At 36.5% G+C, this 17149-nt stretch overlaps 1 long non-coding RNA gene across 3 annotated transcripts; it reads right to left on the reverse strand.

Moving 5' to 3' along the window:
- Nucleotides 1–139: 139 nt before the first annotated feature.
- Nucleotides 140–9966, reverse strand: LOC110800950 (uncharacterized). Of its 3 annotated transcripts, none has more exons than XR_008928096.1 (9): nt 9544–9965; nt 8258–8354; nt 8063–8135; nt 7542–7616; nt 5566–5724; nt 1823–2031; nt 1636–1702; nt 451–677; nt 140–374 (listed from the first exon to the last, which is right to left on the reverse strand). It is a non-coding gene; the product is annotated as an uncharacterized lncRNA (long non-coding RNA). The 3 variants fall into 3 exon arrangements; XR_008928095.1 differs by having other exon boundaries at nt 8063–8149; nt 9544–9964; XR_008928105.1 differs by lacking the exon at nt 1823–2031 and having other exon boundaries at nt 8063–8149; nt 9544–9966.
- Nucleotides 9967–17149: the final 7183 nt, after the last annotated feature.

A 17149-nucleotide genomic window follows, 5' to 3' on the forward strand; every position in this document is an offset into this window, starting at 1 on the left:
CGAAAATAATAAAAATTCAATCATGAAATCACAAAATGATAAACCCAAATCTGAAAGAAGAAAAGATGAACAATGAGAGATCCCAGAATACCTCGAGCGCAATCAGCTTTGATTTTTTGAGCTTCAAGAGGATCATGAATCAAGAAAGACGACATGTTGGTGGTGGTGGCGTTGTTTTTAAATTACAGCATACGGCGACCTGGGAACAGCATATTGCTGGTGATTTTCCTATTGTGCATAATGTTGCCAAGACTTATTCGTTACCAACATGCCAAACAGGCTTGGCCCTCTCCGAGAGTTAATCTGGTTTTCTTTCATTGTCGCCACAATAGCTTCCGTATCTCCCCACTTGCAATCTGCTGCGCGCGCCATCCCTGCATTCAAATCAACAGTTTAGCTTGACATTATTACACATCATACCACCATAATCAGAGAACTGCTAACATTTACCTCAATCTCTCGTTGTCTCTTCTTTTAAAGAATTTCTAACAGAGTTTTACATTACTCTTTCTCCTCTTTTGCAGCTTTCCACTGATAAATGAAATAAAAACAACATTATGGATTCATTATCTTCATCTATGATTGTATTAAGTTACCTTTGTCCACCAAACCAGATACTTTCCTGTTAGACCTTAATGAAGAAGTCACATACACCTCTGGCTTTTTCATTCGCGAATCTGCAATTGGGAAAAAATAAAGTGCGACTATATCTCCAAGCATTGTGTACTATATATCCAAGCATGACATGTAGACATGAATATAATATATCAATCAGTTTGGAGTTCTTGGTATGAACAAATATTAGTGGAGGTTTCCTGACAAAATCAGTCCCAGCTTCTCTGTAGAATTTCTGGTTTGGTATGGTTAGCTACTTAGGTGTACATTGATAATTTTTAGTAGGCTATAAAGGTTAGCAGTTGGAAAACTTAGTAGATTTGTAAAGATGTGGGTCTTTGTAAATCAATGGCCATTTGGTACCCCATCAATCAAATTGATTTCGCACTAAATATTAGACGAAACTCGACCGACATTGTTGCGCAAAATCTCATCCAAATACCTGAACAAACTCTCAAGTTCAACCTTGATTTCTATTGAAGAATGAATTGAAAAGTATAAATCTAGGATTTTTAAAAGCTGGTAACATTTCACCAAAGGTGGTGGAATTTCAAGTGTAAAAACAAATCTTATAAAAAGACTCCATGATCGCGAATCTCAATCACAGAGACAACAACCCCTAAAAATTGACCCAAATCCACATATTCCAAAATTTAGGTGCATCAAGTCAAATTTTACTGAAATACAAAAGAGAATAACAGAGGTTCGAGTCACGCTCCAAATCTCCAAACTTATCCAAATAGGGATTATAAAATCCAAATTGAAGCAAAGAAGTGACCCAAACTGACCCGGCAATCAAAAACTCATTGACAACAAGTTTGAATGTGAAAAGATCCAAATCAGGCCAATGTGACTCCAAAATATACTCAAATAATTTTTCAGAACCCCTCTCTGCAAACAATATCTTCCTTCAAAACCCCATTGTCAAACACTAACCGATAACTAACATATAAAAGAAAAATACAAAATTGTACAAAATCAAAAACATAAAAAGTTTAAAAAAGAAAATGAATGCAGTACCTTGCGGAAGCCATTCTTCAAGGCGAGCATCAAGCTTACACTGCTTCAATTTTGGCGACTTATTCGCCTGTTAAATAAAAAAACTCCATTGTCAGACCAAAATCAAACAAATTACATACAATCGAAAACAAAAACCGAGAAATAAAAATTCAAATTGAAGATATAAATAATTAAATTAGTAAATTACCCTCTTTTTCTTGCAGAAATCCTTAGAAACATTGGGAATTGATGATTGAATCAGACACTATTATTGAAGATAAACCTCGAATTCGGTGTGGTAATTACGTTGATGAACATCAACTTCTCAAGCCTGACAATTAGAGCTTCCAGAATTTACATGGAGGAGAGAGGGAGGGGAGAAATCGGAGGAGACGGCGAGAAAGGTGAGGGGTATCCCTAGAAATGGGTGAGGAGAGAGAAAGGTGAGAGGGGAAGAGAGGCTCAGCAACTCAGCAAGTGCATAAAAAATGAAAAAGCTGTAGAAATATGTGAGGGTACTTTAGTCTTTTAAAATGGGGACACGAAAAGTGATGTTACAAAAACACCCTCAGCTGTTCCTTTATATAATAGAGATTTTTTTTTTTGGTAAATTAGTGAACTTAATTACCAAAGGTAGAAACCCAAACAACAACCAACACAAAACAACAAGAGAAACAAAAGCTCAGGGAGCACAGCCCGCACCCAAGCAAAAACAAAAAACACTAAAACATTCTACAAAGACACCAGCCAAACTGATGTTCATTAACTTGCTGTGTAAACGCTTAAACTGTGACTTCCTTTAATTAGCAGGCTTGCCCATTTGACACCAGCCAAACAAGCTACGCAGCAGAACCAGACTGAACATCACAAGGCTTGCACAAAAGAACTGCACAACAACAAGCTAAAAAAGAAACTGCACAACAGCAAGCCAGCCTGAGCAGAACAGTATGCTTGTTAAAGTATCACTAGTTACTACAACTCACTAGGCTATTCAATACTTAGTAGTCAACATATGACTGAACTATGGAGATAACAACAGAAGCAAATAGGAATTTACTATTTTAAACTTTAGATAAATTGAAATCAAATGAAGTGGAGGGCGAGTGGAATCTGCGACATGAATATGCAAAGGTGGCTATAGAAGTGACTATAAACAGCACTAGCAATACGTCTTTTCTAATGTAAAAGTCCTGTTACAATTCTTTTCAGTGGTGTTCTTAATCAGCCATGTAACATATATGCCTGGATTTTGAATTGGTCTGTTAACATTTAACAACAATACTAACTTTTTTAAGAACGTTGAAAACTCAAGATATTCAATATATGGACTTTTACCTACTCCGTTTTTCAGGTCTTTATATCATTATAATTTAGGGTCATTTCCCGAGTTTTCTTCATCTAAATTGGCATCTTACCGTTCGAAAAGGTTTCTGCAGGCTGGCTCAATTGTTATATGTTTTCTTTATTAGTTCATAACATTGTCTTATTCTGAATATTCTGTTTTGTTGCATGCAATATGATTGTTTACAACTCTATTCTCTTTCTTAATTATTATCCCTTCGACTAATCTTTTTAACTCATTTGTTTCTGTTTACTGAATTTAGTTGAAAATGGCGAAGAACTGAAACAAAAAGCTCAAATAAGCCCATATGAGAAAGTAAAGTCCATGCCCATAGAAAGGAATGCCTAAATATGAAGACCTCATGTCAAACGACATTGTTCAACAACTGTTGGATAAGAATAAGATTTGTGGAAAAGGAAAAGAGAATTCCAATGCTAAACAAGATTATCAAGACTAAGTACCTAAAGAAGACCATGACTGGGATGATGATGATGAGTTAGGGATTTCTCGAGTGAGAGAGGTGGAAACTGCAACTAATTACTCAGCATCAAAATCTTTACCAAAAAAGGTTTTACCTACCAATTATTAAGCTTCTTTTGACTGACTCCTCTAATTTCTGAGTTTTGTGTTCTAAATGCCAGGTTTACATTATATTTTGGTTTATAGAATATGCTTAATGAGTACTCTATTCTCTGTGAATAAAATAGCTAGTTAATTTATCTGGATAATTTCCTACGTATATGTGATTTGCATATATCCTGACACTAGATGTAAAGATATGTTGATGATGCGCATGCCTAACTATGCATAGATGGTAATTGTAATAGTATGAGTTGTATCGCTATTGATGCAATGTTAAAATACTGAAGTTGAAGCTTACTTTTTCAATTTTTCATTTAATTTAAATGAAAATTCTACCTTCATTTGGATTTGGACAAATTGAAGGTGTGGCGATTGGCGAATGTTTAATGTAATAATTATATGAGCTTATACTTTGTATCATATATTCACATGTAAATTTGAAGCAAAAAGCTTCGCATAATACAATGAGACCAATTATATACAATGAGACCAATTATATTCTTCTACCCACGACAGAACCTCTTTTATACCCAATAACTCAGCCATAAGCGCATCATTCGCATAGAAAACCATGGAGCGACCCTCTAACTGTCCTTAAAATTTCTAGCAACTGCAGCTATTCCCGAAAGAAAATTTAATATGTCAAATATATATACAAAGCATGTTAAACATATTTTTAAATCAAGGGAAAATTAACAGTAATCCTAACCAGGCTTGATCCTAACTACTTGTGGTATTCTCTAAATAACAACAACTATTAATCAAGGGGGAAATGCATGACTATTAGAAATAAAGACATGAACAATGTAGAAAGTTGGGTCAAAAAATGGAAGGTCCCATCTACTACTCCCCATCACTAAATAATAGGCTACATTTCTATCTTAACCTGTCCCAAATAGGTTGCAACTCCAAAGAATATATATTTCTCTTAATATTCTGAATGTATCTAGGGGCAGGGGTTGTCTGGATATCACCTACTAGCTCTTGCATATTGCAGTACTCTAGAACTAATTGTTCCTGGCATAACATCATATGTGATTAGATAAAACCTTGTAAAATATTGCAAGCGATTCTTGACGAGCTTGATCCCACAAATATTATAATAGTAGGCCTATTCTTGTAACACATTTCCCAACCATATTGATTCACTAACTGCTAATGAAGCTGCTATGTACTTAACTTGACAGGTTGATAATGCTACAATTTCTTATTTCTGGGAAGTTCAGAATAACACTGTAGAACCGAGATAAAAAAAAAAAGTAATCGAGTTGTACTTTCCTTTCAACTTGGTCACCAAGTGTCTGTAAACCTTGAGAATTTGCTAGAATACTCGTTGACCCCAGTTCGGTACCAGTAACCATAGGATGAGACACATTTTTTCAATATAACATTGCATTGCTTTAGTCGGTCAGTCATCACACTCTGAACTTGGTTTCTCTAGTTAAGAAACATTCTAAAACTACCTATGTATTTACACAGTGTAATCTTAAGCCTTTGTTCTCTAGAACATACAAAGTATAACATTTCTGAAATGCATTAATAAAGTTTTTGTTAGTCTTCAACTCGCTGAAAGCACTTCCAGCAAGATACTTTAACTTTGCATTCTGCTTGTGTCACTGTGTTTGTGTACTTTGGTATAAAACTCTTTCAAAGGGGTTTACATAATATGCTTTTTGCTTCTGAATATATGGGTTTGGGAATAGCTAAGGTTTCGTGCATCATCCTCTCTTTTGTTTTTTGTTAGAAGTGGCTGATATATAACATTATTTAGTTATAGAAAATATCTGAATAATGGAATTAAATGTGGAAGGAGAACTTAAGCTCATTTAAAGCTTATTCAGGTCCTATCACTCTCTGATCTCTCAAATAATTTTGATTGCTCGTTTCCGTACACTTACCCCAGTGTCTTTAATTCTCTCAGCAACCTTTTCAAAATACTACAAAGATCTATAATAAACACACAATAAAATACCTGCACCAGTAAAACAAAACAAACATAACTAATATTTAAGACAGCCCACACATACTTGCAAACCAACATCAGGATGAGATTCAATATGCCTTCCAACAAGTTCCAAAGCAGCTTCTCTGACAGATATTGCATAATCACATAACCTTCCTTCGACAGCAAGTTGAACACGCTTATCGCGTAAGACTTCAGGATCAGCTTCTACAATTATACTAACCTGTTCCAGTTGGAAGCAAAGAAGAAAAAATGAGTGAAATAAAGTGGTCATTGGACCTCCAAAACCACTAAAGTAAGGAAATCATGAAAATAAAATTAGATACAAAAGGATAGAGACTGATACAAAAAAGAAGAATATCAAATCCTTCATCTTATTCTTCACCTCTCCCATGAACCAAAAAGGAAGATAACCCTCCTTCAGTCATGCTTTCTACACACTCTCATAATTGAGCTCACTTTTATCTATTGATTTTAACAAGATTAGAGTATCCATTTTGCTGTTATTTGCAGTTTGATAATGTCTCAACATTTGATTTTGTAGTTTATACTACGTAATTAAGAGGCGTAAGAGATTAACTCTTTTTCTTGGGAAAAATCTTGGAGACGTTTCATACCAGGCCATAAGGTGGAAAATGATGGAAGTTTTATTGTTAACTAGCCCACTCTTCACATTGAAGCAGCTATGCAGTTTCAAATGAAGTCTGAGCAATTAAGCATGCATGACAATGCTCCTTATCGACTAATTATCATGTGCTTGGATTGATACCATTCAATATAAACCGGAAACAACACTACCATGATGAAGAGTTGATTGCAAAAGAATGAAGCCAGTTAACAAGGAAAAAACAAGTGATGGTTCGTCTCAGAGTGTTTACAGCCTTATCAGATGTACTAACTTTCTGCAATGTAGTTGTACGCATAGATATAAATGTGACTCCCTTAAGGACCTCAGCCATCTGAACAGGAGTTTTTTAAATCAGACAACTAGACAAGAGTTTTTTAAATCAGACAAGAGTTGTACCTATGAAAAAGTTGTGAGCTTGGAGGGTTTTTCTTCTAATTTTTTTAAACACTCGACTATAATTTGCCAATTGAACACACTTATTTCGTCACCCTGGAATTTAGTCTGGACTGTAGAGTATCTGTTATGAAAGATTCAGCAAAATTATACTCCTTTTTGCTGATTCCTTTAAGGAAAATACTGATATGATTTCTGATTTACTAGTGCTAATTAAAACCGTATAATTTTTTTCCCCTATGCTGTCCACATTTACGAATCATGATGACTTCTATGTAGATGTAAAATGTGTAACAACATGGACCAAGAGAACGTCTCTTAATAATCACATGCTGTCTTCTGTTGGTAAATCGAGGTAAATGGAATCTTGATATAGGAATTCTTAGGCTAAACTAACTGCGTTGACAGGGTACATGAAGTTGAATGCTATGCCGACGCTCAGGCTAATGTGTGCAGTCTAATATGTGTTTAACATAATAACAGGGTATGCTATCTACTTTCATTCTAAATAGAATTTGAGTGTGGATCTCAAAAAATCTGGACCAATGTGTGTTAGTCTCACCACTTCTACCCGCCTTCTCTGTAGCTCTTACAGGATTTGTGCTCAGAAGTTAGAACCTTGGGGGAGTAATTAAGTCAGTCATCTACCCTTTCTAATTTGCACCTTGGGGGAGTAAAGCCTTTGAATTTGAACTAGAACCCTCCGGTTTTGGCAGTTGAGTCTTATTGTTATAGATCAGACACCAAAAAATAGCAATATCTACATCACTTATAAAACACAAGATGTCCATATTACTCTTATTTCAAACAACTACCCCCACTGCAACCCTCATAACCCGTATAAGCTGATGCAGCCTCCTTTTTCTGTACCATTACATACCTTATTATAATAATACCAAATCTAAGCTTCTACCTTCTAATTTCACCATCATCCATAAATAATCGAAAACTATAAAGCTTGTTTCAGCTATCAGTTTATCTATAAAGCATTAAACACAGTTAACTACATATGAAATTACCTTGCCTTTGGCAATAGTGTCAAAGTCTCATGTCTAGGCCTGCTTTTCACCATTGCCACAAGAATCATCAGTAATCTACAAAAAGAAGTTTAATATGTAAATTAGATATGCCACATTTCAGGGCTAAATAACATTGACTGGTTTAATTTTACAAGAAGAACTCCACAATAAAAATGTGAAAGAATATTAGGAGTTTAGGACAACAAAAATATATTGGTTATGCTATTGTAAAATCAAGAAGAACATAGTCTTATTAATAGCAACATAATTCAATAATGTGCACGGAAAAGAGACAATATATAAGATGCACAAGTGGAAATAATGAAAGGAAAACCAGAACTTTTTCTACTTTGAGGAGGATCCCATAGGCCAAAATGAATTCCTTGTACTACACATAGTAATTAATAAGAAACGAGTTGAGTGGACATGCATTCCATCAAACTGGTTACCAATTTTCAGTGTACTAAACAGGAAACAAAATAATAAAAAATATTATGGAAAACATTTAACTGCTCACTTACTGGTGTTCTGAAGCATCTAGGAGAAAATAAACAGAGCCAAGCCCACTAGCCAAAGTTTTTTTCATACAGGGCCCTGTTGACGAGTAGCTGTTTAAAAATAAGGAGTTACATGATACAATCAGAAAAGGAGAGCTTGAGTAGACACACTATTTTCCCTTTATCTGAAATCAACAAACATCAACTTAGGATTCTTACCTCATATCTATTCCACGTCTGTTTGTATCCAAGAGCTACACGTGTAACAAAAATGACGAGAGCGCTCACAGAAATGACATCTAGTAGTAAATATGACCTGAGAAGAATTTACACAGGGCTCAAGAACTTACCAATGCTATGTAACAGAAGCAGATATGTGTCAAAAGTGGCCAACATCAGTTGCAGGGTTAAAGAAAAATACGGAGAATGCAACTCAATGATATCACACTTATTTATAATATGTTGACATATTTGGTATCCTTTTAACTTAAACTCAGGTGTCGTCTTTCTTGTTTACAGCAATACATTGGCCCTATGATTCTTTGATTACTTCCAAGCATGTCTACTAACTTATTACTCCATAATAAGTTAGTATACATGCTTGGTTAATTTAAACTAACAAATCACATGTGCAACAAGATCACTTGTGCCACAATATTCGTGTTTTAAAGTTCTTATCTACTTAGCAACTATAGCAACTGAAATGCAACAATCCAAATAAGGTTGAAAAACATACAAAATCAGCTCTCCGATTAGCAAAGCTTGTAGCACCACTACACATTCATAGTGAACTGGATAAAGGACATACTGATCTAATTACAGTCATCTATAGAAAGACATTTCAATTCCTTAATTTTGCGCGAAAGCACCATTTGTAAGTGTAACCTTGCTGAAAGACAATATACCAGATAGATGCTCAGAAAACAGAAATTACTCAAGTTTGATTGAGGAGCCTAACAGAAAGCAGAACCAGCCAGGAAAGGCGCTAGAGAGACATCTAATGGTTATGTTCTTGCTGGTCTCATGGTTATGTTCTTACTAGTCTTTTGTATAAAAGAAAAGGTGCAAACTTAAGCTACAATTCTATGAATAACTCGGCCAGTGCAAATTAGAAATGTGCAGATGAATTATTATTGTTGATGATTTTGTAAAGGCATTGAAATTACCATGATGATTTTGTAAAAGCCTTGAAATCTAAACAGCCATTAAACAACAACATCCAGCATCTCTGTTACTCTATAAACAGAATAATAAGCAGCAACATAAAACACCTAAGATCGATATAAAACAAAAATGACTAAAAACAAAACCAATAGAAACTAAAAGTAATTAAAATTCAACCACGAAACTAGCCAGATATTAACCCTAAATTTAAACATAATAATGTTATGCTGAATTCTTTTATAAATCTGTTAAATTGCCAGAAACTTACTATGAATATGTAGAAAAGAAATAACAAACACACAAATTCGGTAACAAAAGTTCTAAAAAAATTACAAACAAACCTTCAAGAATTTCTTGAGTGAATTGGGCGAATCTATCTGACAAACCAAAGGAGCTGTAACTCTACAACCCACAACTCAGACGAATTTCTCCAGAAAAAACACTAATTTATAGAAACTTGAGATGGTTTTGTTTGGGCAATTGTGAAGAACCCTTAACCCGAGATTTCCATCCTTAAATATTGATAGGAATGAGAGGATTGTTACAGATTTTGAACAAATTTGAGGGGATTTGCTTTAGGTAACAGATTAAAGACGAAATTGAGAGGATTCCGAGAATTTGAGCTTTTATGTAAGAACGTTTCTAGTGAAGAGCAGTTGATTTTTGGGAGTGTAGGTTGAGTTTGTTGTTTGAGGGATCTGATAATCGTGGAGTAGGGTGTGGGAGCAGGAATAAGAGAATTAGGCGGGACATTTAGGGCGAAATATTTGGGCGAAATATTTGGGCGAAATTTTCTTCAGCGGGCTTACAAACACGTGGGTTTCACTTTTTTTTTTTAATTTTTTTTTTGTAAATAGCTACGTTTTAGTACGTCGGTATATGTTGTGACTTTGTACAGGGTTGCGATTTTCAAAGTAACATTCGCGCTCCGAAATCTATTGCGACCCTTCATTACACCGTCGCAATTATTCCGTCTAAATATGTACCCTTTTTTTGTAGTGTTATGGGTGTTTCTTTGTCAAAGAATCCATCTTGACATCCCATTTGAATGATTTGAATCACATGGACTTATCATTTAATTCTAAACCACAATTAAATGAATATGAAATAAATAAATTTCATAAATATGAAATGGTTAAACCAATTGTTTTAAACATAGATCTAACAGATGTTCTAAAACAATACTTAGAAAATCAAAGCCATTCTCCAACATACTTGATTCCCATGGTTGCTACATGTGCGTTGTGTTTCACTTGTGGCAACGGTTTAGTCAATGGATCCGCGACCTTGTCGTCAGTTCCAACCTTGCAAATCTCGATTTCCTTTCTTTCAACGATCTCTCGAAGTATATGAAATCGCCGCAGTACGTGCTTGGACTTCTGGTGGCTCCTAGGCTCCTTTGCCTGGGCAATGGCTCCGCTATTGTCGCAATACAAAGCCACTGGTCCTTTAATGGAGGGGATAACACCAAGTTCTTCGATGAACTTCCGAATCCAAACAACTTCCTTTGCTGCTTCTAAGGCAGCAATGTACCCGGCTTCAGTTGTAGAATCCGCAATAGTGCTTTGCTTAGCACTTTTCCAGCTTACTGCTCCGCCGTTGAGGCAGAACACAAACCCAGACTGTGATCTGAAATCATCTATGTCGGTTTGAAAGCTTGCGTCCGTATAGCCCTTAACAATCAACTCATCTGTACCACCATAAACCAGAGACTGATCCTTAGTCCTTTTCAGGTACTTTAGGATGTTCTTGGCAGCAGTCCAATGCGCCTCACCTGGTTCTGACTGGTACCTGCTCGTTGCACTGAGTGCGAACGAAACATCCGACCATAGCATACATGAAGGATCCAATAGCCGAAGCGTATGGAATTCCACTCATCTTTCTACGCTCATCAGATGTTTTGGGACACTGATTCTTGCTTAGATATACGCCATGTGACATGGGTGGATGGCCTCTCTTGGCTTCCATCATATTGAACCTAGCTAGCACTTTGTCAATGTAAGTGCTTTGGCTTAGTCCAATCATCCTCTTTGATCTATCCCTATAGATCTTGATGCCCAATATGTACTGTGCCTCTCCTAAGTCCTTCATTTAGAAACACTTCCCGAGCCAAGTCTTTACAGACTCCAACATAGGAATGTCGTTTCCAATAAGCAGTATGTCGTCAACATACAAGACTAGGAATGCAATTTTACTCCCACTGACCTTCTTGTATACACAAGATTCGTCCTGATTCTTGATGAAGCCAAACTTATTGACTGCTTCATCAAATCGTTTATTCCAACTCCTTGATGCCTGCTTTAGTCCGTAGATGGACTTCTTAAGCTTTCATACCTTTCCTTGGTTCTTTTGATCGACAAAACCCTCCGGCTGTGTCATGAACACAGTCTCTTCAAGAAAACCGTTCACGAAGGCATTTTTGACATCCATTTGCCATATTTCATAGTCATGAAAAGCGGCAATCGCAAGGATTATCCGAATAGACTTAAGCATCGCGATTGGAGAAAAGGTTTCATCGTAGTCAACGCCGTGAACTTGCATGTAACCTTTTGCTACCAATCTAGCCTTGTATATATATACAATTCCATCTTTTTCTTTCTTCAATTTGAAGACCCATTTGCATCCGATAGGTGTGAACCCATCCGGCAAATCAACCAAATCCCAGACTTGATTTTCAGACATGTAGTCTATTTCAGATTGCATGGCCTCTAACCATTTAATGGAGCTTGGGCTCGTCATAGCTTGCTTGTAAGTCAAAGGTTCATCACTATCCAATATGAGAACGTCTAAGTTTTCAGTCAAGAGGACGCTTGTCCATCTGTCCGGCTGAAAAATAGTTCTATTTGACCTACGAGGGGCAACAACGTTTTGAGGAACTACTCCCACTGGCTCTTCTAAAGACCTTGGAGGTTCATCAACTTGAACTGCTTCTAAAGAGTTCTGAGTTCGTTGTTCGTCTCGAATCTCTTCGAGGTCTATTATTCTCCCACTTGTCAATTTGGAAATATGATTTCTTTCCAAAAAGACACCGTCACGAGCAACGAATACCTTGTTGTCTGACTTGTTGTAGAAGTAATACCCCATAGTTTCTTTTGGATACCCAACGAAGAAACATTTGTCAGATTTAGGTTGTAGCTTGTCCGAAATTAATCGCTTGACATATGCTTCGCAACCCCAAATCTTCAGAAAAGACAACTTTGGAAGTTTCCCAGTCCATAATTCGTATGGAGTCTTTTCAACAGCTTTTGACGGAGCACGATTCAGTGTGAGTGCTGCAGTTTGCAACGCATGTCTCCAGAACTGTAAAGGAAGTTCGGCCTGACCCATCATTGACCTGACCATATCGAGTAAGGTCCTGTTTCTCCGTTCCGACACTCCATTCCATTGAGGTGTCCCCGGAGCAGTCAATTCAGAAAGAATACCGCATTCTTTTAGATGGTCATCAAACTCGTGGCTAAGATATTCACCTCCTCGATCCAATCTTAGAGCTTTGATTTTCTTGCCATGTTGATTCTCTACTTCATTTTGAAATTCTCTGAATTTCTCAAACGATTCAGACTTGTGCTTCATTAAGTAAATATAGCCATATCTACTGAAGTCGTCCGTAAACGTTATGAAATAGCTGAACTCACCTCTAGCTTTCGTACTCATAGGCCCACATACGTCCGTATGTATTAGCCCTAGTAGTTCGCTTGCTCTTTCTCCCACTTTTGAGAAAGGTTGCTTTGTCATTTTGCCAAGTAAACAAGATTCGCATTGATCAATCTTCTCTAAGTCGAATGATTCTAGAATTCCTTTCCGTTGAAGTAATTCCATGCGCTTTATGTTTACATGGCCTAATCGACAATGCCACAGAAATGTTAGATCCGAATCACCAGTTTTAGCCTTTTTGGTATTTATGTTATAAATTTGTTTGCTCGTATCTAGCACATAAAGACCGTTTTCTTGTTGTGCTGAACCATAAAACATTCCATTCAAAGAAAAAGAACAACTATTGTCTTTAAATTGAAAACTAAAACCTTTAGAATCCAAACTTGAAACGGAAATGATGTTTCTGGTGATACTAGGAACATAGTAACAGTTTTCTAGTTCCAAAACAAACCCACTAGGCAAAGAAATAAAATAAGATCCTACGGCTAATGCAGCAATCCGTGCTCCATTTCCCACGCGTAGACCCATCTCGCCTTTATCAAGCTTTCTACTTCTCCTTAGTCCCTGTGAATTGGAACATAAGTGTGAGCCACAACCAGTATCTAATACCCAAGAAGTAGAATTAGCAAGATTACAATGTATAACATACATACCTGAAGTAGAAGCAACGTTCCCGTTCTTCTCATCTTCCTTCTTCTTCAAGCAATCTCTCTTCCAATGCCCCTTCTTCTTGCAGTAGAAGCATTCAGAGTCGGCAGGAGAACGAGTTGCCCTTTTCTGTTTACCAGAACCGGCGCCATTGGACTTGGATGAGGGCGAAGCCTTGCCCTTACCCTTCTTGCCCTTGTTCTTGCCTGATTTCTTGAAGTTCTTGCCCTTACGCACCATAAGCATATCATTCTTATTCTTTTGCTTGAGCGTCTTTTCAATGGTTTTCAGCATACCGTGAAGCTCGGTAAGAGATTTCTCCATGTTGTTCATGTTGTAATTCAACTTGAACTGATCATAGCCATTTTGAAGCGAATGGAGAATGATGTCAATAGCCATTTCATTTGAGACCTCAGAATCTAGAGCTCTCATGTTCTCAAAGAGTCCAATCATTTTAAGAACATGTGGGCTCACTGGTTCTCCTTTCTTGAGCTTAGTCTCAAGGATCAACCTCTGAGTCTCGAATCTTTCGATTCTGGCTTGGTCCTGAAACATGTTCTTCAACTCCGAGATGATTTGGTAAGCATCCGAGTTAATGAACGTTTTCTGAAGTTCAGGACTCATGGATGCAAGCATCACACATTTGACATCCCTGTTGGCCTGAATCCAACGATTAAGGGCAGCTTGAGTTACCTCCGGCCCAGCCTCTTCCGGTAACTCTTCCTCAAGGACATATTCTTTTTCCCCATGCATAAGAACTATTTGTAAGTTCCTTTGCCAGTCGAGGAAATTGTTGCCATTCAACTTCTCTTTATCGAGAATTGAACGTAAGTTGAAAGTGTTATTGTTTGCGGCCATTTTTTATTACTACAATCGAAAAGAATTTGCAATAAATAACCATTCATACAATTCAATAACTTTGAAATAAAATCAAAACCATGCAATCATTAAAGCTATTAAAACATTTCATTCATGCAAAAAGTAAAAACATGGTCCAAAATGAATGAAACGATTCCAAGACCCCAAAAGTCCTAAATCCTTAAGCAGCTTTAGCATGTCTTAAGTAGTTTAAGATTTTAGGTAAGCAAAACCTATTGCTAGTAATCTCCAAATTACTCTTGGTTAATAAATTAATGCCATAATTTATCCCATTGCCACAACTTAATGCCATTGTTGTTTGAGTTGTAACCACAATCAACGTGCTCCTTTAGGACGCCTTACCACCTAAGTCAACTAAAATAGCACCTCGCTTTAGCGTAAACCTACTATCTTAGATCCCTAGATTTTTGTAAGTGTTGATTTGGAAGGCAATTTTTAAAACTCAATATTACTTGGACCTAGTTGTTTTTATGTTGGTTCGATTATTTAGTGAACTTAAAACTAATCGATTCATAGGAAACAACCTGTTCATGCAAAGCATACATACATTCATACATTCACGCATAATATATATATTAAATTGCATAAATAATTGGTGATCTAGTATGGCCCAAAACTTCTTGTCTTGAAGCATCCAATCTTCATCACCTCCTTGTTAGCTTGGCATCGTATTGAATCTTCGTTCAAATGCTAACTTAAAGTTCTAAACTTAGAAATACTTGAAATAATAAAATTACATCAAAATTTCCATGGTACGCAGACCATATTTAAAACTTTACATTCAAAGATAGAACGGTGCGCATACCGTATTTAACTATCCTAAATTGGCCATACTAGTCACTTGAAGTACCTGCATTGCATAAAATGTATATTCTACGCATTCACCCATTCGTATGCTAAAACGAATGGCCCATGTAAATATGCAAGTATTTACGTGAATTAATTAAAATTCACGTTCACATAAACGCGTCCTAAAAGATTAATCAATTTCCAAATTATTAATCCTTAGACTTTATTCTAATTAAAATGAATTTAATTAAAATAATGCGACCTACGAAATAATTAAAATAATTATTTCATTTTAATTTCATTTAGTGGCTCCCACTCAAACCAATAATTATTCCGGATAATTAATTATGAAATATTAAATTAAAACTCGCGGCCCGGCCCAAGCAAATAAAATATTAAATTAAATACCCCGTTAGCCCAAATTAATGCAAATATACGAAGCCCAACGAATTAAACGATTTAAAAAAAAGTCCAATTGCTTGATTGGGCTAGGCTTGCGCCCAGCCCCGCCTCGCGTGAGGCCCAAGAGCACACGAGCAAGAGCTCGCGCACCCCGCCCCATCGCTCGCGCGCGCGCGTCCCCGCAGCGATGCTGCCCTGCGCTGCGTGTTGTGCATCGTGAGCGCTCGACGTCGCAAGGCTTGCACCTCGCTTCTTCGCAGCCCCGCAAGCTACCTCGCCTGCCCTTCCTCGCCCAGCGCGCACGAGGCACGCAACATCGCTGCTGCTGCTCGTGTCGCATGGCTCGGTCGAGCACAATGGCCTCGTATGGCTCGACGAGCCATACTTCCATCATGCCCATGTTCGTGTTTTTGGTTCGTAAAACGGACCAACTTAATTAAAATTAAATTTAATCCACGAACTTGCATTAATTTTATTTTTCAAAAAAAAGTTACGATTTAATTTTCGAAAAACAACGATTTTTAACGATTTAATAAACTTTAACGACAATCCAATTTCGTAAAATTAATAAATCAAGGGCTAACAATATTCAAACTTTCAAGAACGATCGAATCAACTTTAAAGTTTGAACTTTTAATTAATAAAATCCGAAACTTTATATCGTTCATAAACAATTAAATTTCAGATTATTAATAATTTGGTTTAAGTGCGATTAAAATTAACGAAACCATTCAAAATTTTAATCCAATAATTTTTAAAATTAGCCACTAACCCATGAAATTATACCCCTTTCCCGAATTAACCGAATTATTAAATCAAAATTAATTAAAATTCAATTAGGGTTGCAAATTACGAATTGGGGACCATAGATCAAGCATCTACCCAGAAACATTGTGTCAAAATTTCAAGCAATTCCGAGTAGTTTAGGTCGACCTTTTAATTGAATTACTGTCCGACACTTTTAATTTTTAATGAAAAATTAACAAAAAGGCCCAAAAAACGATACTCCGAGGCCTGTTTTCGCAATTCTATTCTCATGAGTTGATTTTAGAAAATCGTTTTCCATCAGACTAGGGTTTTAAAAATCGAAAAAGCGAATATTTTTTATTTCGGAACTGCCAATTTCGCAATTAATCCCATAATTCGAAAAAATTCCGAAAAATCAACAAAAATTCCAAAAATTTCGACAATGCAAAAACAATAATAATCATGCTAATTCATGCTTTGAATACATAAGGCTCATGATACCACTGTAGGGGAATACAAGTAAACATAATAACATGTGCGGAATGAGGACAAAAGTAGGCGTCTACAGTTAGCCCCCACTTTTGTAGGGGAATACAGTTAAACATAATAACATGTGCGGAACAATCCCCAAAGCCAGGAAACATGTATAAAGCACAGATTAAGCAAACTTACATTCGAAGCGTGTTTTCCACAATAATCTGTCAACGAACACGAACTAAGAACTCCACTTGTCGTTCCTCTACTTGGTTCACCAACACGACCAGATCCGTCTTGATAATCGTAGCTAGACAATTAATCAAGATACTTTGCTTTTGGGAAGAACTCACTTTG

This window comes from Spinacia oleracea, chromosome 1 (assembly GCF_020520425.1).
Source record: "Spinacia oleracea cultivar Varoflay chromosome 1, BTI_SOV_V1, whole genome shotgun sequence".
Classification (NCBI taxonomy): Eukaryota; Viridiplantae; Streptophyta; class Magnoliopsida; order Caryophyllales; family Amaranthaceae; genus Spinacia; species Spinacia oleracea.